This window comes from Trachypithecus francoisi, unplaced genomic scaffold (assembly GCF_009764315.1).
Source record: "Trachypithecus francoisi isolate TF-2019V2 unplaced genomic scaffold, Tfra_2.0 Lachesis_group11, whole genome shotgun sequence".
Classification (NCBI taxonomy): domain Eukaryota; kingdom Metazoa; phylum Chordata; class Mammalia; order Primates; family Cercopithecidae; genus Trachypithecus; species Trachypithecus francoisi.
The window spans coordinates 41104514-41127983 of record NW_022681456.1 but is presented as its reverse complement, the minus strand read 5'-3'; the positions used below and the strand labels follow the sequence as shown (position 1 = coordinate 41127983).

The 23470-nt window shown below is 39.9% G+C and overlaps 1 long non-coding RNA gene across 1 annotated transcript in view; it reads right to left on the bottom strand.

Annotated features, from left to right (window-relative positions):
• Nucleotides 1-11164: 11164 nt before the first annotated feature.
• The window catches only part of LOC117090992, a 28873-nt gene continuing 16567 nt past the window's right edge, over nt 11165-23470 (bottom strand). Inside the window, exons 3-4 of the long non-coding RNA XR_004440196.1 lie at nt 13643-13685; nt 11165-11476 (exon numbers count right to left, since the gene is read on the bottom strand). This is a non-coding gene — a long non-coding RNA (uncharacterized LOC117090992). The remainder of the gene's footprint in view (nt 11477-13642; nt 13686-23470) is intronic.

The window sequence follows — 23470 nt, the reverse complement described above, 5'->3', positions numbered from 1 at the left end:
TGAAGACCTTGTCTTTGAGCTCTGAATTTCTTTCTTCTGCTTGTTCAATTCTATTGCTGAGAATTTCCAGAGCAATTTGCATTTCTATAGATGTGTCCATTGTTTCCTGATGTTTTGATTGTTTTTTATTTATGCTATATATTTCCTTGAATATTTCTCCCTTCGCTTCTTGTATCATTTTTTGGGTTTCACCTTTCTCTGTTGCCTCCCTGATTAGCTTAACAACCAACTTCCTGCATTCTTTTTCAGATAAATCAGGGATTTCTTTTTGGTTTGGGTCCACTGCTGGTAAGCTAATGTGATTTTTTGGAGGTGTTAAAGAACCTAGTTTTGTCATATTACCAGAGTTGGTTTTCTGGTTCCTTCTCACTTGGGGAGGCTCTGTCAGAGGGAAGGTCTAGGGTTGAGATCTGTTGTTTAGATTATTTTGTCCCATGGGTTGTTCCCTTGATGTAGTACTGTCCCCCTTTTCCTGTGGATGTGGCTTACTGAGAGCCAAGTTGTAGTGATTGTTATCTCTCTTCTGGATCTAGGTACCTAGCAAGTCTACCAGGCTCTGTGCTGGTACTGGGGGTTGTCTGCACAGAGTCCTATGATGTGAACCATCTGTGGGTCTCTCAGCCATGAATACCAGCACCTGTTATGGTGGAGGTGGCAGGGGGGTAAAATGGACTCTGTGAGGGTTCTTAGCTTTCGTGATTTAATGCCCAATTTTTGTGCTGATTGGCCTCCTGCCAGGAGGTGGCACTTTCCAAAGAGCATCAGCTGTGGTAGTATGTGGAGGAACAGGTGGTGGGTGGAGCCCTAGAACCCAAGAGCACATGTCCTTTGTCTTCAGTTACCACGGGGGGTAGGGAAGGACCACTGGGTGGGGGCAGGGCTAGCTGTGTCTGAGCTCAGACTCTCCTTGGACAACTATTGCTGTGACTGCTGTGGAGGATGGAGTGAGGTTCCCAGGTCAATGGAGTTATGTTCCTAGGAGGATTATAACTGTCTCTGCTGTGTCATGCAGGTTGTCAGGGAAATAGGGGAAAGCCGGCAGTCATAGGCCTCACCCAGCTCCCATGCAATCTGAAGGGCTGATCTCACTCCCACTGTGCCCCCACCAACAGCACCAAGTCTATTTCCAGGCAGTGGGTGAGCAGGGCTAAGAACTTGCCCCAGGCTACCCGCCTCCAAGCTGCAAAAGCAAATATGGCTTTCCTTCTTCCCCTACCTGTGGAATCTGCACACTGAATTCACATGCTCCCCCAAGTTCTGGCCAGAAGGCTTCTTGATCAGTTCAAACTGTCACAAAGTTCAGCTGAAGATTTCCTCCTCCCTGTGGCCTTTGCTCAGCACCTCTGGCCACCCTCCCAAAGGACCCCTGTGAGGCCAGGCAAAAACAGCTTGCTAGGGGGTCCAGCAAGGTCCCAGGGCTTTTCTCACTGCTTCTTCTACTCCTGCATTTTGCTTGGCTCTTTAAATTGACTCAGCTCCAGGTAAGATCAAAATCTTCTCCCACAATCTAGGCCTTCAGTGTCCCCAGTGGGGGTGTGTGTTTGGAGCCAGATGTTCTCCCTTTCTCACTTCCACAGTTTGAGCACTCACAGTATTTGGGGCATCTCCCAGGTCCTGCAGGAGCCATCTGCTTCCTTCAGGGGGTCTGTGGGTCCTCTTGGGTTTCCTGATTTATTCCTGCAGTTGTTCTGGAGCAAAAATTCACAGTGCAAGCCTCCACATGCTACTCTGTCCATCCGAGTTGGAGCTGCAATCTAGTCCTGCCTCCCATCCACCATGATCCGTGATCACAACGTAAAGCCCCATGATAGGCTGTCTGCAAGTTGAGGAGCAAGGAAGTCAGTGGTGGATCACTCCCAGTCCCTAAACCTTAAAAGTGGGGAAGCTGACAGTGCAGCCTTCAGTCTGTGGCCAAAGTTCTGAGAGCCCCTGGCAAACCACTTGTGTAAATCCAAGAGTCCAAAAGCTGAAGAACTTGGAGTCTGATGTTCAAGGGCAGGAAGACTCAGCAAGTCTCTAAAATTGTGGAATGATTTTAGATTTGCAGAAAAGTTGCAAAGATAGTACAGAATTTCCATATACTTTCTCACTTAGCTTTCTCTAATGTTAACATCTTACATAACCATGCTACGTTTGTCGGAACTAAGAAATCATCATTGATACAATTATGATGAACTCAACTGCAGACGTTATTCAGCTTGTGGAATGGTTTTTATTTGCAATTTTTCTTGTAACTTCTGATTTGATCATCCTTTTTTAGGCTCTATGGGGTTTTTGTTTGTCTGTTTATATTACAGGTGGTTGAGTGTAGTTTCCAATTGTGTTAAGTTATGTATTAAACCAGCTCTTCCCTGGACTGACAATGGGGACCCCAAGCACATTGCCACTCTCTCCTCTGCTAATCTTCTGTATTTTCAACTTCACCAGATTTATTCTCTCTCCTTCCTTCCTTCCTTCCTTCCTTCCTTCCTCTCTCTCTCCCTCTGTTTTGTTTTGACACAGGATTTCACTTCTGTCACCCAGGCAGAGTGCTGCAGTGGCAAGATTCTGGTTCACTGCAAACTCCACCTCCTGGACTCAAGTGTTTCTCCTGTCTCCCAAGTAGTTGGGACTACAGGCACACACCACCTCACGTGGCTATTTTTTTCTGTATTTTTTGGTAGAGACGGGGTTTTGTCATGTTGCCCAGGCTGGTCTCGAACTCCTGAGCTCAGGTCATCCAGCCGCCTTGGCCTCCCAAAGTGCTGAGATTACAGGTGTGAGTGGCCATGCCTGGCCAACCTCACCGGATTTCTTTACATGAATTTCAACCTTGTGATTCAACTTGGTTGCTCTGCCTCTGATTTTAGCTATTTCTTCTTATCAAAATTTGGTAGCCTGACATGCCATATTGGTTTTCCTTCAGTACACATTTTATAATGGGAATTTAATTGTCCCTCTAGCTTGGCCTTAAGGTTGTTGTGTTCTTATCATAAGATTATACTCTGACTCTACTTATCTCAGTAATCACAGTTCATAGGAAGGACCCAAATCTCCTGCTCTGACCATTGATTTTCCCCATTTTATGGAGGATACAGAAACCTAAAGTAATTGGTCCAGAATTACATAGCACATAACGGGAAAATTAAAAGACTCAAGGAACAAGGGAGAACTGGGTCTCTAGGTATTCTTTAGTTGTTAGGACAAGTGCAGGTTAAAATAAAAATAAAGCAGAAATCAAATATCATGGAAAGGTATGTTTCAGAAAAGAGCTTAAAAGTCTTTTCCCTGCCAAATGTCAGAAACACTTTAATCCACTTTTGGAAAAGAATGCTGTCATTAGATACAGCATTTGACCAGGCAAAACAAGTATTAAATAAAATCAGACTTAACATGTCTGAAACAAATTTCCTTCCTTCCTTTTATTTTTTCCTTCCTTTTCTTTCCTTTCTCCTTGCTTCCCTCCCTCCATCTTTCTTTCTTTCTTTTTCTTTCTTTCTTCTTTCTTTCTTTCTTTCTTTCTTTCTTTCTCTTTTCTTTCTCTTTCTTTTCTTTTTCTTTCTTTCTTTTCTTTCTTTCTTTCTTCTTTCTCTTTTTCTCTTTCTTCTCTCCTCTTTCTTTCTTTCATTCTTTTCTTTGTCTTTCTTCTTTCTTTTTCTTTCCTTCCTTCCTTCCTTCTTTTTCTTTCTCTCTCTCTCCTTCCTTCCTTCCTTCCTTCCTTCCTTCCTTCCTTTCCTCCTTTTTTCTAAAACAAGTCCCTTCTCTTGCCTTCCTGGTTTATTACTGGATCTGCCATATTCCCAGGCACCCACCTAGGAACTCAGCGCCATCTTTTATTCTCTCTACACTGACATGCAAACCAATTGCAAATCCTGACAACTTTGCCTCTTCTGCTCTCATTTTTATTCGTGTCTTTCCATTTTTACTGTCATCACTTTTGTGCTTAGGTGATCTCATAAACCTGTTGATCTCTGTGCTCCTACTATACTGTGGACAGATTAGGTTCTGATAGACAGCAACTGTCAGGCCTCTAATTCACTCAAAAACTTCAATGACATTCCCACACCTACTGAGATCAGAATAGACTCCTTCCTCTGGCATTTGAGGTCCTCCATTCTCATAGCCCACTTTTCCAGTTTTATCTTTTTCTGAGACAGGGTCTCACTCTGTTGCCCAAGCTGAAGTGCAGTGGCATGATCTTGGCTCACTGTAGCCTTCACCTCTTGGGCTCAAACCATCCTCCTGTCTCTGCTTCGTGAGTATTTAGGACTATAGGCATGTGTACTACCATGTCCAGCTAATTTTTGTAATTTTTGTAGAGACAGGGTTTTGCCATGTTGCCTAGGCTGGTCCTGAGCTCAAGCGATCTGCCTGCCTCGACCTCCTAACGTGCTGGGATTACAGATGTGCAGTACCTCACCTGCTGTAGTTTTAGCTATTATTACTCCTTTACCATGTACACCATGAATCAACCATGCTAGTTTGTGTTTTTCCTTGAACATATACTGCCACCAGCATCTTAGCATATGCAGTTTCTTCTGCTTGGAAGGGCTCCTGTATTCCCACTCCTAATCTGCACTTGTTGGCATACAATATGTCAAGGGTTGGCAAAGTATAGCCTAAAGGCCAAATCTGGCCTACCAGCCTGTTTTTGTAAACAAAGTCTTGTTTGAACGTAACTACACCCATTCATTTAAGTATATAGTCCTTTAGACCAGGCGCGGTGGCTCACGCTTGTAATCCCAGCCCTTTGGGAGGCTGAGGCGGGTGGATCACCTGAGGTCAGGAGTTTGAGACCAGTCTTATCAATATGGTGAAACCCCATCTCTACTAAAAATACAATAAATTAGCTGGGTATGGTGGCCACCTGTAATCCCAGCTACTTGGGAGGCTGAGGCAGGAGAATTACTTGAACGCAGGAGAATTCCTTGAACCCAGGAGGCAGAGGTTGCAGTGAGCGGAGATCACGCCACTACACTCTAGGCTGGGTAACAGAGCAAGACTCTGTCTTAAAAAAAAAAAAAAAAGGCCAGGCGCGGTGGCTCAAGCCTGTAATCCCAGCACTTTGGGAGGCCGAGACGGGTGGATCACGAGGTCAGGAGATCAAGACCATCCTGGCTAACACGGTGAAACCCCGTCTCTACTAAAAACACAAAAAACTAGCCGGGCGAGGTGGTGGGCGCCTGTAGTCCCAGCTACTCGAGAGGCTGAGACAGAAGAATGGCGTAAACCCGGGAGGCAGAGCTTGCAGTGAGCTGAGATCTGGCCACTGCACTCCAGCCTGGGCCACAGAGCGAGACTCTGTCTCAAAAAAAAAAAAAAAAAAAAGTAGATAGTCCTTTATAGAACCTGTGTGCTGAACTCTGCAATACATCCTTAGCCAATATTGATTTCTCTGTGTGTCTAATTCAACATGTTTCAGCAAAAAATTGTTGTGTTCCTACCATGTGGTAAATGTACAAAATCAGAAAAGTTATGACCCTTCAATCAAGGAACGCAACACCTGAAAGTGATGACACAACTGTAAAACTACACAATTCCTCTACAGCATGCCAAATAGATGAATAGCAGTCCACAGAGGAGATACCTGTTAGCACAGAGTAGGGAGTGGTGAACATTTTGGAGGGGCTGAAATGGTAGGAAAAAGATGATTAATAACTGAGAGGGATTGGAAATTATATATAGAAGTTTATCAAGGTGACAAACGGTTAAAGACACTCCAGAGGAACAGCACGTACAAAAGGGACAGACATAACCATGCGTTCTCTTCAGGGAACCTCAGGTAGACGTTCACAAAAGTGAAATGGAAAGAGAATGGGCTTTGGAGGCAAACTCACTTGGATTTGAATCCTGACTCTCATGCAGATTAACTGGGTGACTTTGAGCAAGTCTTCAGATTACATTTTAGCCCATTTTCTTTTCTAGTAGTATTTACATGAATTAATTGATATGACATAATTGAAAGATTATGGCACATCATTTGACACAGACTGTTAGGCGACAAAAAATAATTATTGTAGTTCTCATCAGTACGTAGCAAAACAAAAAAGTTTACATAGGTTAGCATGAGACAGAAAGAGTAGAGAGAAAGGCATGCAGGCCTCAAGATACAAAGACAGCTGTTTTTTCCTCGGTATCTCCCGGTCTCTATTCTTCCAACCGTACTTGTTCCTTCCTGCATTATACACAGTGGTATGCTGATCTCATCCTTTCTTTCCTGTGAACTCCTGGAGGGAAGGGACCTTTCCTTATTCCTCTCTGTGTCTCTCAAAGTGCTTAGCACTGTGTCATATATAGAGCAGGCGTCTAATGAATATTTGCTGAATTTTTAAACCTTGGATTATGAAAGGCACTTTCGCAGTAATCAGCCCATTCTTTTCTATGAAATTGAGACTAATGGGTTGTAAGATGTTTCATTGATTTGAGCTTTCCCAGATTGATGATCCCAATTCTAAATTGTAGATTCCAAGAAGTGGCATTTGTTCGTGTTTCTTCTCTCTTTCCCTCACTCAGGTTCCCTTTTCCCTTTTAGAAACGTCTTTCAGCCTCCCTCGCCGTGGCCACTGCTCTTGCAGGCGTGGCTTCTATTTGTTGTTACATTCACACCAAAATGCTCAGGATTTGTATCAGACCTTTTTCTGATAGGCTTGTGGGAAGGAAAATTGGAATAATCAGGACTGGATTATTTTAGGCCTTGAGAGGAAGACAGTATGTTTTTGAATCCTTCCACAAAAGCAAGCCTCATCCGCCATATATATAAGGTCAGTGCTATGGGTCACTGATAATATAGGTGTCAACTTGACTGGATTGAGGGTGACTGGTGAGGCACTGTTTCTAGGTGTGTCTGGAAGGGTATTGTCAGATATTTGAGTCGATGGACAGGGAGAGGAAGACCCACCCTCAAAGTGGGTGGGCACCGTCCAATTGGCTGCAAACACAGATAGAACAAAGCAGATAGAAGAAGGGATAAGCAGCTTGCTGAGTCTTCTCACTTTCTCTCTCTCTTCCCATACCAGACCCTTGCTTCCTCTCCTCTTGCCCTTGGACATCAGATTCCAGGTTCCTCAGCCTTTGGATTCTGGGACTTGCACCAGGGGCCTTCCCAGGACTCTTGGGCCTTCGGCCTCATACTGAGGGCTGCACCGTCAGCTTTTCTGGTTTGAGGTTTTTGGTCTTGGAATGAGCTATGCTATGGGCTTCTCTCTTCCCCCAGCTTGCAGACGGCCTGTCTTGGGACTTTGCCTTGTAATTGTATGAACCAGTTCTCGCTATAAACTCCCTTTTGTATATACATATATCCTATTGGTTCTCTCCCTATGGAGAACCCTGACTAAAACAGGGTCCTAGAAAGAACACAACTCATAATTATAGAACAATATTATAGCTGTCAAATACTGCAAGCTTTCTATGTGGTAGACACTTTGTGTAAGTTACGTTCATCCCTGATAACACCAATGCAAGTTACTATTCCACTTTACAGATGGGAAACTGAGGCTCAGAAAGGTAAGGCAACTTTCACTAGTCCACACAGGCTAAGGGGCAGAGCCTGGCTCTGTTTATTTTTCCAGGGTTCCTGACAATACCCTTTGGTTGCCCTGCAGCTGGGAAGGAAATTAGCTATCTTTTAGGCTTCAGCTCTCTGCTATGCATTCTTCCTTTCCAACATTTTCCATGATGGTTTTCCTTGGAATACTGGCCTGAAAGCAAGGCTAACTACATAACTTGCTGAGACCAGTGCAAAATAAAAACACAGCTCTTTGCTGAAAGAGCAGAAACAAAAAAAGGACCCTTAAAGTTGTTAAAATATAAAACCTTTTCCATTCTTCTTTCTTCTCTTTTGACTTATTATAGCTTATTATTTAACATCATTCTAAGTAAAGAAAAATTAAAATTTTAAATTATTAGCATAAATTTTGCTGTTCATTTTTATATTGTGTGATACCAGTTTTGAATGCAAATGCAAGAGCATATGCAGAATTACTGAAATGACACAATTTCTATTTTGCGGCTTGTATATGCATATGTATTTTGTTCTTTCCACAAGAGAGGAAAGGCTGCCCTGTTTTTTTTTCCCTTCTTGATATATGCACATTCTACCAATACTCTCTATCTCTGGCTTATTGATGAGTAAGAAGGACTGAAAGCAGACGAAACTATGGCTTGAGCCATCTTCCCCTTTCCTTCCATGTCTTTTTCTGCAAAAGTAGCTAAGACAGGGAAGTCACATGGGTAAGAAATCATATCATAGAATTCCCAGATTGCCAACATTTCTTAGAATTCCCTTGCCTTCTTTTTCTGTTCAAGGTACACTCTGGTTCAGACAGAAAGTGTGGGCTCTTGGGACTGTCAGCATCCTCAACTCACTCAGTTTTAAATGTTATCTGTACTCACTTTCCAGCTTGCTCATCTTGCCTGCTTCATGGGACCACCTGAATTGTGTTTATGGGGCACCACAAACACTCTATGAGAGTAGGGTGGCAAGAAATGGCAGACACATATATCGCGCCTGTCTTCTCTGTTCATGTGCATGCTCCATTGTCTCATGGGACTCCACTTGCAAAACACAAGTCGTATAATAAAATTACTGAGAGTTTCAAGTTGATGACACTAGAGCATTAAACCAATCAAGTAGCCCCTTGAGCACAGACTCTGGGTGACTCTGTAGGTCTTACATGCATGAAGCTGGCCCTGCCTGGGCGATGTTAAGAGGTGGGCTCTAGGAGGAAGATTCTACAAGTCAAACTATGAAAACTTCCTCTAGATCTCTTATCACACTTAACCACTTTCCAACTTTCTCTCACAGACTTTGTCTCACCACTGGGCTCTTTCAACAGCCATTTGAAAGTCTTCAACTCGATCAGGCTTTGAGAAGCAAAGCACAGCCTGTCATGGTGGCTCACGTCTGTAATCCCAGCACTTTTGGAGACTGAGGCATGTGGATTCCCTGAGGTCAGGAGTTCGAGACCACCCTGGCCAACATGACGAAACGCCATCTCTACCAAAAATACAAAAATGAGCTGGACATTGTGGCGTGCACCTGTAATCCCAGCTACTTGGGAGGCTGAGGCAGGAGAATTGCTTGAACTTGGGAGCAAAGGTTGCAGTTAGCTGAGATTGCACCACTGCACTCCAGCCTGGGCAACAGAGTGAGACTCCATCCCCTCAAAAAAAAAAAAAAAAAAAAAAAGCAAAGGAAGAGAAACCTCAGGCCATTATCTCAGCTATTCAGAATTATACCTGGCCTCAATAATTGTACATATCTTTCCAGTGGCCAAACTTCCACCTCACACCCCATCTGAGTCTATACCTTAGTGGAGGTACTTTTAGTATAGTCCATACTTAAGTTTAGTACCCTAGAAAAAGATTTTAATGATAGAAAGAAATCCAGTTGCTTAACACTCTATTCTTTGCCTTGTGTGTATTTTCCTTTTGTTTTTATTCAATATTCAGCAAGCACTGGCCAAGGAGCTTCTGCTACGAGGGTGATCTCTTTTAGGAGTGAGAATACACAAAAGTAAAGATGTCGTATCTCTGACCTCGAGACAGCCATGGTCTGCTGCCTTCTGACACTGACACTTTGTACTAAATGTGTAATTTAAATTAAAAAATGTTCCAGGCGGCTCCCTCATTTTGCTCCTTTTTATCCCAGCAGTGTGGTTTCTGAGATAAATGTGAGGGCAGGTGCCCTAGGGCCATTTTCCTAGATTAGCCCTCCATGCTCTCTCTTTAAGAAGTGATTTTTTAACACAAACTGTACCCTATATTTAAGTAAATAAGGTACTCTCCTTAATCCTGAATGTTTGGCCAAAATTTTCAAAACTCTCTAACTATGGCTTTCTAACTTATTTCCAGATTTAACCTCCAAGAATTGCACAAGGTTTCAAGTGTGTGTGGCTTCTATTTCCCTTAACTCCTAGTCAACCATTTTGCTGCACTGAACTTCTCTTATCTTGCATTTTTAACTCCTTTTCTTAAGAGCATTCTTTTTTTGTTTGTTCCAGAAACACTTTATTTTTTTAAATCGTTTTAACTGACACAATAACTGTGCATGTTTATGGAGTAGTGATGTTTCCATACATACAATGCATAGTGATCAGATCAGGGTACTTAGCATATTCATCAGCTCAAACATTTATCATTTATTTGTGTTGGGAATATTCAATCCCCTCTTTTAAGCTATTTGAAGCTGCATGTTATTGTTAACTATGGTCCTCCTACAGTGTTATAGAACACTAGCATTTATTCCTTCTGTCTAACTTTTTATCCTTTAACAAATCTCTCCCGATTCCCCTGACTTTAGAGCACGTTTTTATCTCAGCACTGAGGGTGGTGAGCACTTCCACTTCTAAATTTGAATTTGCAAAAGATCAGCCATGAACAGTTATAGGTCTGTAGACACTTTAATATCACTACTGAGGTGACAGTTCCATTTTAAAGATGGTGGATTGGAAAATTATAGTTAAAATTACACTCTTTCCTGAAGTGGTGATGAAATTAGTGAAGGGAGAAGGAAGAAATTACTCTTTGTTTAAAATCGCTTTGTCTGTGATTTGGGAAATGGGATTATCATCAATTCTGCTTAATAATGGACAAAGTTCTATTTATTTATTTATTTATTTAGAGCCAGAGTCTGACTCTATCACCCACGCTGGAGTGCAGTCACCTGAATCTCAGCTCCCTGCATCCTCTGCCTCCTGGGTTCAAGCAATTCTCCTGCCTCAGCCATCCGAGTAGCTGGGACTACAGGCATGTGCCACTGTGTCCAGCTAATTTTTGTATTTTTTGGTACAGATGAGGTTTCACCATGTTGGTCAGGTTGGTCTCAAATTCCTAGCTTGAAGCTATCTACCCACTTCAGCCTCCCAAAGTGCTGGGATTACAGGTGTGAGCCAGTGTGCCCGGCCACAAAGTTCTATGTATTACTTATTAGTCATACATCCATTCATGCATTCATCTATTATTTCAATAGTTTCTTACAGTTTTACCCTATGTCAGTTACTGTACTAAGCTCTGAGAATATAACAGTAAAAAAGACATGGCCCCTGCCCTCTAGGCAGTCCTCACAATGCAAAGGTAATGTAATACAAGAAGAATATGGGAAAGGCAGCAAATCTGTTCATGAGGAAGATTAGGGAAGATGGTGTTTTTGGTTTTCTACAGAGATGAGGTCTTGCCATGTTGCCCAAACTGGTCTTAAACTCCTGGGCTCAGGCATTCCACCTGCCTTGGCCTCTTAGAGTGCTGGGATTACAGGCCTGAATCACTGCACTGGACATTAGGGAAGATGTTCTGAAACAAAAAAACAAACAAACAAAATAGCTTGGCATCTTGATCACTGGTTTTCAAATTTTAGGGAACTCTTTAATTCTGTAGCTGTAAAGCAGCCAAGAATCTTCATGTTACACAAGTATCACAGGTGATTCTAATGCAGAGATCTTCAGAGTACTCTTCAAAAAAACTGTATCTTGCCTGCATTGTTTTCCTGTATGTGTTATTCCTGAAAACCAAAATGCAGTATTAATTATTTTCTTTTTGCAATGAGAAGCACAATTTGATAACTGCATTACAGATAAATCTATCATTCACTTTTATTTTTCTCCCATAAAAAGAGTGTGAGATTTTTGTCATGATATTCAATAATCATTTGTTGAGCTATCAAAGGGTTTGCCTCAAGACCCACCATTACTATGAAGATTTGAGCCATGCTAATGGTCAAAAATATTTTTGTAGAAAAGAGTCATGCATTTTGAGAATGTAGAAATAGATATATAAGAGAATGCATATACTTGTAATAAATAAACAGTATATAGATTTAGAGCACATTCACTTTAACAGAAAATTTCACTCCATTTCCTTTGCTTAGTAATTATTTTTCTAAAGATGTAGGTGTTTAGTAACATGTTAAAGAAATAGTTTTTAAAACACTTAAGCTGACATTTTTGAATTAACGTTTTATTAGAACACAATCTAATTTATAAATCTGAACCATGAAGGACCCACCAGATAATTACAGTCTTGTAGGCGCTTCAAATATACCTTAATGGTATTGTATCAACCAATCAACCAGGGACCATGTTTAAATTTTTAAACAGCCATTAAATAATTAAACAGCATAACAAATTATGTTTTGGATAACTGTCATAGCCTAATTTTTTGAGCATTCTTTATATAAAAAAAAAAAAAAACTATAAATGGTTCATTAGAGGTAATTCTGAAGCCAAAAATGCTAATGCAAGTCACATGGAAATCCTAAAAGGAACTTGGCATGAAACAGGGAAGGAACTTGCTGCTGGAAATAGCAGATTAAACAAAAAGTCAATCAATGTGGCTATAACTGAAGCATATGTACTTAGACATAGCAGACTTTTATGGTAAATACACTAATGGTCTAACTTTCTCTGTTCACATCAATTTTATATGCTTTCATAAATGCCTTTGTTTAACCAATTTTATGATCAATTAAACTATACCTTGCTGTGCCATGAATAAAAAGAGTACTTTGTGACTTTTAAAACACCAGGCCAAGTGCTGCAGGAAAAAAAGTATTAATCTTTGCATCCTATTTCCTATCTTTGTTGACACAAATTCCTTTGTCCTACAACTGAAAGAAAACTGTTAGATGTTTTATAGTGATTGCTACTGTGCCTGTTTCGTGGTGCATTTTTTCCTGAGATGTGTTTGAGAAATGTTAAGGTGGTGCTTATTATTTCCTTCTTGGATTCCATTATTCTGTGTTCCAAGTAACATTACGTATTCATTAAATCCCAACATTTATGTGATGAAGATGTTATCACATTCTCTGCAGTGCTTGTTCTTTCTTAGTGTTCAAAAAATACTGTTTTTCCATTTACATGACTTTAATTAAATCCCACATAATAAAATCATCTTTGGCTGAGAGGGTATAATGGCAAAATTCCTATAATCGCACAAGAATATACATTTTATATGGCAGGCCTAACTGTACTCTTTAGGAAATAAGATGTTCTAGGGTTCTTTATTTTGAGGTTGAGCCAGATGGGAACATGGCCCAAGGAATCTAGAAAGAATTAAATCTGAAATGCTTAATCAGCTTCAAGTCTGTTTATCAGCATTGTAGCTCAACTGAAAAATAACCCCTAGTTGTAGGAACGTGAAATTTATTACACCAGTTCAATCAAAACAGTTGCTTAATTCAGTGACTATTTCAGTTAAATCATTTATTTGACTGGGTTAGAAGGCAGAGATTGAAGCAATAGGTGTCAGTGAACTTGGTTTCTGGTTCCAGCTGCCACTACCAGTTGTGTGGCTTTGGGAAAAGCATGTCACCTCTCTGTGCCTCTGTTTTCATAAAATGAGAGGAATGACATCCAGTAATCCCTAACATCTCTCCTAGATGGAAAATTCAATAAGTCATTTAAAGCTGTTATTCTATTAGCATCATTAAAAGGCAAATCAGAAAAGAGGATATGGAGTAAGGACATCAAAGACCTTTGACTGTTGACATGGATCTACTCCTTCTGGTATAAAATAATTGACTTATCCCAGACCACAAAGCTTACTCATTCATGGGTTGAAATCTTCGCAACATCCTCAGGTTAGGGATGAAATGAAACCTACTCCAATCTTTCTAAACCAAATATACAAGACCTCATAGTGTAGCTGTTCTAAAACATTAGATTCATACTTGGGAGCGCACCAGTGCTGTAGCCTCTTCCTCCCTGGGAGTACTGCAAAGGTAAACAAAAAGTGAACAAGAGAAATGGAGGATATGGGAGGGTGAGGGGAAATGCAGGAGTGTAGCTCTAATTACCATCTGCAAATGTGCATATATCTGCAGATGCCAGGGTCTATGAATTCAAAGTCTCCATAACCAATCAACCAAAAGGAGAACATTTTCACACATAACATGTGAAAACTATATTACACTTACATTTTTAGCTTGTCTCACTATATATATACACACACACACATATACATATGAATATAACAAAATGAGTTGTAATCTTCAGAATGCGACTATGGTTGCTTCAATAAATGCTAAACATAGAAATTTTAGGGCTAGGTTCTTCTCTAATTTCATCCCAGAGGGCTACTGATATTAATATTTTCTGCACGGTATTAACATGGAGTAGAACTCTAAAATATTTCCTTGTGGGAAATGAATATTTTAAAGATCCAGCCCATTCAGTGCAACCATCATTTCCATCATAACTGATTTTCCTTTAGACTGTATATAGGTCTTGAAGCCTTAGAAATATCACAAGGTTGTTCACAGAGCAGAGATTCCATATTCAACATATACTAGACTGAAATCCAAACTGGATTTTGAAATGTAACATTTCAAAACCAGAAGCAAATAAAAACATCATATTATTCACAGAAGGATTTCTCAGAGGGCGAGACGATAAAGAGGAGATGTCCTGGGTGGTTTTACTCCCAGTTTTAATATAAACTCTGTAAACTTGGGAAATTAACTAAATTTCAAGGAGCTCAATTCTGTCATCTGTAAAATGGGTACAATACTTTCCCTTCCTGATAACAAAAGTAGTGTTGAGATCAAGAGAGCAAATTGATGTGAAATATAATGCCTAGCCCACCCATTTTAGACCATGCTTTACTAAATTGTGGTGTTCACCTGGCTTGGTTTATTTATACCAACACTGTTATTAAAATTGTCACTTGGGGGTTCAGTTATTTTAGGTGTTATTAACAGCAACTGAAGGAGGTTTTTTAAAGATATGGATGATTGACAGTGTATATACTATAGAATGAAAACAAGAAACAGTTCACCCTAAGTTAATTATGTAACAAATAAGTGTAGTTCTGGTGTTAGCATGCAATTTCTCCTCATTGGAGAGTTGGCCATTTCTCTGCCTTATGGGATCTGGAACCCTTCTCTTTCCATCTCCCAATTTTGCATATCTCTTAGTGTTTGGCCTCTGTGTTTCCTAGAATTACCAGACTGGTTGGCATGGTTAGTTCCCTATATCTGGCCATTTGCACTTTACAGATAATTTCTGGATTCCATGGAATTTGCATTGGCAAGTTCCACATTCCTGGTGTCCTTTGGGAAACTCTGGAATGCTGGTTATTTCCTATCGGGAATGGAGTTTCTGCTGAATGTGCTTCCTGTTTTACTTGGTTTTTGTTTTTGTGATTATTATGTGTTAAAGGTTGTATGGGATTCCCTTGGATGAAAATATGTACCACCTCTGAGGCGTTTTATTGTGAGGAACATTTAACCTGTCTCTCTATCCTTCCCTGTCTGGTACTGCATTTCCCTACACTGATTTGTGAAAATAATGGGGGTTGGATAGGCCCATTTTGGGCAAGAAAAGAAAATCATTGACTTCGGTGACTTGATAATGGTTCCTCTGTTACACCAAATTTATGGAATCCAAGGTACTTCCTGGATCCCTTCTTCATGACCATTATCATTATAACTGTCATTTATTAAGTATCTTCTGTGTTCCAAGTACTTCAAAGCTGTAATCTCAGAATCCTCATAAAGATTCTGCTACTGGCAGGTCTTTGTTCTTAGAGCTCCCAAGATGGTGGCGGGCCACTCGCAAGATGGCGGCAAGCCTTTTGTTCTCTGAGTTGGGGTTCTTGGCCTCACGGATTCCAAGGAATGGAACCTTGGGCCCATGTGGTGAGTGTTACTGCTCTATTAGAAGCTGTGGGTCACAGAAGAGAACCGTGGAACTGGCAACTTGTGTTCAGTTCGATTAGGACAAACCCGGGCATTTAGCCATGCAGGAACAATGGTGAGCCTCTATCCCGATCGGGAGCAGCAACAGGTGTCTTCCTGGATCAGAAGCACAGTGGACACCCTGCCAGATCCAGAGGCATGGAAGTCAGCAGCGGGTCTCCGATGGTGGCGATCAACAGTGGTGGATGGCGAGCGAAAGCTCAGCTCGAGCTGGAACAAACACGGACCAGAAGACTGTGCAGTTGCAAGATTTAATAGAGTGAAAACAGAGCTCCCATACAATGGGAGGGGACCCAAAGGAGGTTGCCACTGCTGGCTCGAATGCCTGAGTTTATATCCCAATCATTATCCCTCCCCCGTGCTCTCAGGTGATAGATGATTGACTATTTCTTTACCTCTTGCTTTTAGCCTAATTTATATTTTAGTGAGCTCTCTTTACTACCTGATTGGTTGGGTATGGGCTGAGTTACAAGCCCCATGTTTAAAGGTGGGTGGGGTCACCTTCCCCAGCTAGGCTTAGGAATTCTTAGTCAGCATAGGAAATCCAGCTAGTCCTGTCTCTCAATTCCACAAAGTATCTTATCTTACAGATGTGAAAATGCACACATAAAGAGATAACTTCCCTAAAGTGACACAGGTAGGTGTGGTCAGGACCATGTTTTAATTCCAGTGTTATCTGCTTGGGCCAAAGCCCTTGATTTAATCACAGGCCTCCATCATGCCCCTTGTCCACTACAACTGTAACCACTCAGGACTCAAATGCTTGACTATTTAATGTCTATTTTTATGGCAGTTTTTTTTGGGGGGGGGGGCAAAGTTAAAGGTTTTAATTAAAGTTCAATTAAGTTTTATTTCCAAAATGTACACTTGCCTTTGGTCACATCTTTTTAGCAATACAGTAACGGAGTCTTCCATTTAATTCCTTAAAAAAATGTTAAAACATTATGTGTTCTTAGCATCACACATTCTGAGTGACAAGCAGCATTAAAGGGCATTTAGTTGATGTCTGAATTTCCTCTGCAACATCTAACAAGGCTCACCTCTGTTTGAACAAAGCATCTCATTCCCTCCTCGGAAAGTAGGGGCTGTAATACTGAGTGTCTGGTTACTAGGCGAAAAATGTTAGTATTAGATTGGCAAGGTAGGTGTTGGCCCAGCCAAGTCATATGGAATCAATATCTGGACATGTGACTTAGTTACTAGGATTAGTGTTGAAAAATTTATTTTGTCTTTCCCTCATCTGTTGAGAGTGTTAGCCACTAAAATACAGGAATGTAAACTTGCATCAGAGTTTTCAATTCCACTCTTTGCATTCTTCCCCCAAGGGGAAAGAGTCTACCTTGCACTGGCAGGATTCCAAAAGATGGAGCTTTTCCAAAAGACATTATTGAGCCTTTATTGATGATTAGCAATGATAACAAGCTAATGTTTCTTTACATACTGTCAGGCACTGTGTTAAGCACTTTTAAGGTATTCTTTTACTTACTCCAGTGAAAGGGAAATACCACCTACGGATGTGATGAGGACTAAATGAGATAAGACAGAGCAATTAAAACCATGCCTGTCTGGGTACACCGTAAGCCTCAGTGACTACAGCCATGATTATCATCAGTGACTATACTTCCTTACTCTTAAAGCAGAGGCAGGAGCAAGCTGGTGGAATCGCCCTCAATATTAACTCGCATTTTTTACCTGATACCATTTCCAATCTTCTGTGAAATCCTATCCAGACCCTGTACTGACTCCCCTGGTAATTTCAACAAGAAATATTCTACCTTTCCCTGCCGATCTGTTTTGGTAGAGGCTAATCCGTAGTCTGAGCACAAATGAAAGGGAATCCACCAGCAATCATAAAGAGTGAGCCTGGCCCATCATGATCAGAGACCAGCCCCGAACATGTTGACACAACGGCTGAACTACTTGAACACTGGAATGAACAAGTTGCAACAACTCCTGCAAGTCTCAGGGACTAATGTACAGACAATGACGTGCATTTCGCTAACAGAGTCCAGATAATATATTGCAGGAAAACCCGTGGGCCAGTCCACAACACTCAGCATTAATTTGTTTACCCAAAAATTAGAGGAAGGAGAACTTGGTGATTTGCAAAAAAAGAAGTTTTGGTAACAAGCTTAACCTTGGTGTGTAATTTTCCTTATTGAATTGCCGAATTTCTACCCACCACTGATCTTAATGTATACTAATGCTTCCTTCTGTCTCATCTCCAGCATGGGAAATGGGAAGAGGGTGGTCTCTGCCTTAACGTGGTAAGAAGGATATCCACAGGTAGTAGGTAATCTTTAAATTACAGTGTGTGATACTGGGAATTGAATATAAGCAAATAAATAAGCTCATTACTTTTCCAGATTTCAATCAACTGTGTATTTGTAAAAATGTTTTCAGTTAGCAACATTTTGAGTGGTAAAGGGATTGAAATATACCTAAAAGAAAACCTTTCATAATGGTTTAGCAAATTTCAAGATTATCTAGGGCAGTCTGCATGGCCCTCAGATCATAGCGGATTAGTAATTTCTTGTGCAGAAACTGTCAAAAAAAACAGGAGGAAATCAGATGCATATCTAGAAACTTATAGAAATTGGGAATAACAGGAAAAGGAAACCTTGACTTCCTACTACGTATATGAGGCATTTAATTTAAAACTTTATTTACTTTTTAAAAATTAACACAATACATGTTCACAATTCTAAAAACGCAAATACAATAACAAAACTTTTAATATAAACTTCTTACCCTCTCATTCCCAATTCCATTCCTTACTTTCAAACATTTCAGCAGTTTCTTCTATTTATTTCCATATTTGTATATTATATATATATAGCTATTTCTTGATTATTTTGAAAATTTATTGACCACTGAATAATGGCCTCCTCCAGGTAAAATGAGGATATCTTTCTTTTACATCAACTCCTGTCCCCATAGGCTGAATGTGATTATATAAAAATTTCTAGTTAAATCAGTAGAACTAGGACAGGCCACAAAGGCTCTTCCAGGCCGAGAACTTGGAGAGAATAATGATTTTTTTTTTTTTTTTTTGGCTAAAGTTGTGTATCCTTGGAATTACTATCAAAGCAGCAAACATGCAATGCAAAAGATCCACCTAAGCATCAGGCTATACATGTATCAACTCTGGCTCTCGGTACCTCCCTTGGTTCCTCTCCCAAGGTGCAGCCTGGGTTCAAGGTCCTGGCAGTCCACACATTGTGAGGACTCCTCTAGATCAGACCCAGCAAGGCTGTGAGGTCATTGCTGTTGAGCTGGCCTTGGTGATGGTGATAAGCATTAGTACCACGCCAGCACTCCAGAGCTAATACACTATTAGTATATATTGATTGGGCTATAATGTACAGTTTTAAAATTCTGTCTAAATTTTTTTAAATCTATAAATTTAAAAAAAAGAATTCTTTTTTATGTTGATTTCCCTAATACTACAAATAATATAAGGACAACAATGAATCTTGGTACTACTTATGTAATTTAATCGTTAAAAGCTACATGTAGATCTAGTATCATGACACCAGAAATTTTCTGAAGAATTTTTTTTTTTTTTTTAATTTGAGACAAGGTCTCACTCTGTTGCCCAGGCTAGAGTATGCAATAGCACAATCACAGCTCACTGCAGCCTTGAATTCTTGGGCTCATGTAATCCTCCCATCTCAGCCTCCCAAGTAGCTAGGACTACAAGTAGGCACTACCATGCCCAGCTAATTTCTAAATTTTTTGTAGAGCAGAGGTCTCACTATGTTGTCCAGGCTAGTCTTGAACTTCTGGCCTCAGGACAGTCTATTATCTATCTGTCTATCTATCTATCTATCTATCTATCTATCTATCCATCTATCTAGTGGAGACAGAGTCTCACTATGTTGCCCAGTTTGGTCACAAGCTCCTGGCCTCAAACAATCCCCTCGCTTTGGTCTACCAAAATGCTGGGATTACAGGCATGGGCCACTGTGCCTAACTTTAAAAAAAAAAAAAAAAAAAAAAAAAAGAGACTGTTTTAGAGTGGTTTTAGGTTCATAGCAATACTGGATGAAAGGTACAGAAATTTTCCATATACCTCCTTCCCCTACACATGCATAGCTTCCCCTATCATCAATATCTCCCACCAGAGTGGTACGTTTGTTAAAACTGATGAACCTACACTGGCACATCATGATCCAAAGTCCATAGTTTACATTGGGTTTCACTCCTAGTGTTGTGCAGTCTATGGGTTTAGATAAATGTATGACATACATCCATCATTACAGTATCATACAGAGAAATTTCACTGCCCTAGAAATCCTCTGTGATCCAGCGATGCGCTTATTATGTTTTTCCACAAAACTGCCTACAATCTTCTTTAAAGCTGTATTTTAAATAGTTAATGAATTTGACATTTCTGACAACCTTTATTGACTTTTTCTCTGTTGATCATAAAAGCCATAATATTTTTACTGAGAAAATAGTCTCATATGTGCTGAGGTATTTTGTAACTGCAGAGTCAATTCTGTTCAATGAAGGATATTCTTAAGGGAGTTATTGAATTGTATAAATATTTTGGTCTAGTTATTTTAAAGGTACTATATCATACCCTTTATTCAGAGTGCCTCCTTTTTTTTTCAAATACATTTTAGGAGACACAAAACATTGAATAAGTTTTTTCTATCTGCGATTATTTTAATATTTTGCCAATTTTGACCCTGCAAAAATTATAGCCTTCTTAGTTTTATTTTATTCTCTCATGTAATATAAATCACCATTTTAAAGTGGAGGTCCTTGAAAAGATTTTTCTTGCAAGTTGAGATATTTAAAAACACAATTACAGAATTTCAAAATTAAATTTTGTTCACCAGGCAAGGTACCATTGTTTAATTTGTTCTGTTTCTTCCTTGTTTTTGTAGGAATAAATTATGTCTTTCTATCTGAAAAATGTGTTTTTAATAACTATAATCACTAAATAGTTCGAGAACGTTTGGTGCTCCATTTCTTTTGAATATTTTGATTAAAGTTTTTCTAAACTATTTTTGAAAACTTAGAGTTCTCATTTTGGTATCATTAAATTTAGACTTCTCATTTGATATCATTATTTTAAAAAGTTCTTCAAAGGCTTAAATATTTGTAAAATCTAATTTAAGATAAGCAACAAAGAGAGAAAATAGATACTTCCAGAATATAATTTTTTGTTTAACTTTCTTAACATCAGCTTCATATAAACAAATATGTTATGGTTCACTTCAAATATATATATATTTATGTATATATAACTACTTAATATATATTAAACTGCTTAATATATATTATATATAAATATATATTATAAATATATAAACTACATATATGTATATATATGTGCTCAGACCACAGATATGTAACTATGTATAAATATATAAACTACTTAATAGATGTATGTTAAAGTACTTGTAAGTTTTGACAACTATAGCTTTGATTTTCCTGCTGCTTATTTAAAAGCACCTATGGATTATGTATGCACTGTGATATGCTTTGGCTCTGTGTCTCCACCCAAATCTTATCTTGAATTGTAAGTCAAGAATCGGGGTTTGAGAACCTCCACCTAGATTTCAGAACATATATGGAAATGCCTGGATGCCCAGGCAGAAGTGTGCTGCAGGGGTCAGGCCCTCATGGAGAACCTCTGCTAGGGCAGTGCAGAAGGGAAATGTGGAGTCAGAGCCCCAACACAGAGTTCCTACTGGTGCACCACCTAGTGAAGCTGTAAGAAGAGGGCCAACGTCCTCCAGACCTCAAAATGGTAGATCCACTGACAGCTCTCACTGTACACCTGGAAAAGCCACAGACACTCAATGTCAGCCCATGAAAGCAACCAGGAGGATGGCTATACCCTGCAAAGCCACCCGGGCAGAGCTGCCCAAGACTGTGGGAACCTAACTCTTACATCAGTGTGACCCGGATGTGAGACGGAGTGAAAGGAGATCATTTTGGAGCTTTAAAATTTGACTTCCCCACGGGATTTTAGAGTTACATGTGCTCTGTAATCCCTTTGTTGTGGCCAACTTCTCCCATTTGGAGCAGCTGTATTTACCCAATACCTGCACCTCCATTGTATCTAGGAAGTAACCAGCTTGCTTTTGATGTTACAGGTTCATAGGCAGAAGGGACTTGCCTTGTTTCAGATGATACTTTGGACTGTGGACTTTTGGGTTAATGCTGAAATGAGTTAAGACTCTGGGGGACTGTTGGGAAGAATGATTGGTTTTGGAATATAAGGACATGAGATTTGGAGGGGGCAGGGGTGAAATAATATGGTTTAGCTCTGTGTCCCCACCCAAATCTCATCTTGAATTGTACTCCCATAATTCACATGTGTTATGGGAGGGAGCCTGTGGAAGATAATTTGAGTCATGGAGGTAGTTTCTCCCATATTGTTCTCATGGTAGTGAATAAGTCTCGTGAGATCTGATGGTTATATCAGGTGTTTCCACTTTTGCATCTTCCTCATTTTTATGATTGCCACCACCATGTAAGAAGTGTCTTTTGCCTCCCGTCATGATTCTGATGCCTCCCCAGTCATGCAGAACTGTAAGTCCAATGAAACCTCTTTTTCTTCTCAGTCTCGGGTGTGTCTTTATCAGCAGCATGAAAATGTACTAATGCACACTATAACTAATTCCAAGTAAATTATTGCTCTATGAGTTCCATTATTTGTTTTGCCAAATGTCATATCACATTATTACTGCAGAAGCAAAATTGTATCTTCAATGTGGAACCTTTTAATTGATTTTACAATAATATTCCTAATAATATTTGGCATTTTGCCTATAATATTATAAAATGCAATTGCAAATGCTTCATTTTGATTGCATGAAAGAAACCTTTCTATTATTGGAATTCACTAATTTTTGTTTAACATTCAATGGCATTGATATAAAATTGGCATAATTGAACTCCAGGAAGTTTGTATTCTGCTAATGAAGCGAAGCCAGTACTTAAAAAGCCTTTCATCTTTAACATGTATAAAAAAGATTTGAAATTATAAATGAGCAAAATTAACTTAGTAGTCATTTGATCGAAATGAAAAGTCATGCATCATGGAGTGATACGCAAATGCACTTTCTTTAGTTGCACATGCTAAATTGTCATCTTCAGGTATGGTTTGGTTTAATTAATAACTTTTGAAATAGATGCTGGTATTTACTAGGTTTGTGTCTTCTGGCTGTCATGTGATTAATGGTATTACTATGGCTTCTATGATAAGAAAAATAAAAGGTGATAGTGTGGATTAGTGTTCAGTCCACATTTACTTTCTCCCCTGATTGATGTTGGATTATTCATATGACATGCTTTAGCCAATGGAATGTCGGCAAACCTGACAGGAGTCAAATCTTTACATGTTATGTGATCTCACTTGTTTGCATTCTCCTATAATCTTCCATGAAAAGATCATGACAGGCTGGGCATGGTGGCTCACACTGGTAATGCTAGCACTTAGGGAGGCCAAGGTGGGCTGATCGCTTGAGCCCAGGAGTTCAAGACCAGCCTGGGCAACATGGTGAAACCCTGTCTGTACAAAAAATACAAAAATTGCCCAGGCATGTTGGCCTGCACCTGTAGTCCCAGCTACTTGGGAGGCTGAGGTGGGAGGATCACCTGAGCCCAGGAAGATGAGTCTGCAGTGAGCCAAGGTTATACCACTGCATTCCAGCCTAGGCGACAGAGTGAGACCCTGTCTCTAAAATAACTAACTAACTAACTAACCTGGCTGATTCCTTTCTTAGTCGGCCAAATCTCAATCTGCAGATTCTTGAGGATAAATATAAATGCCTG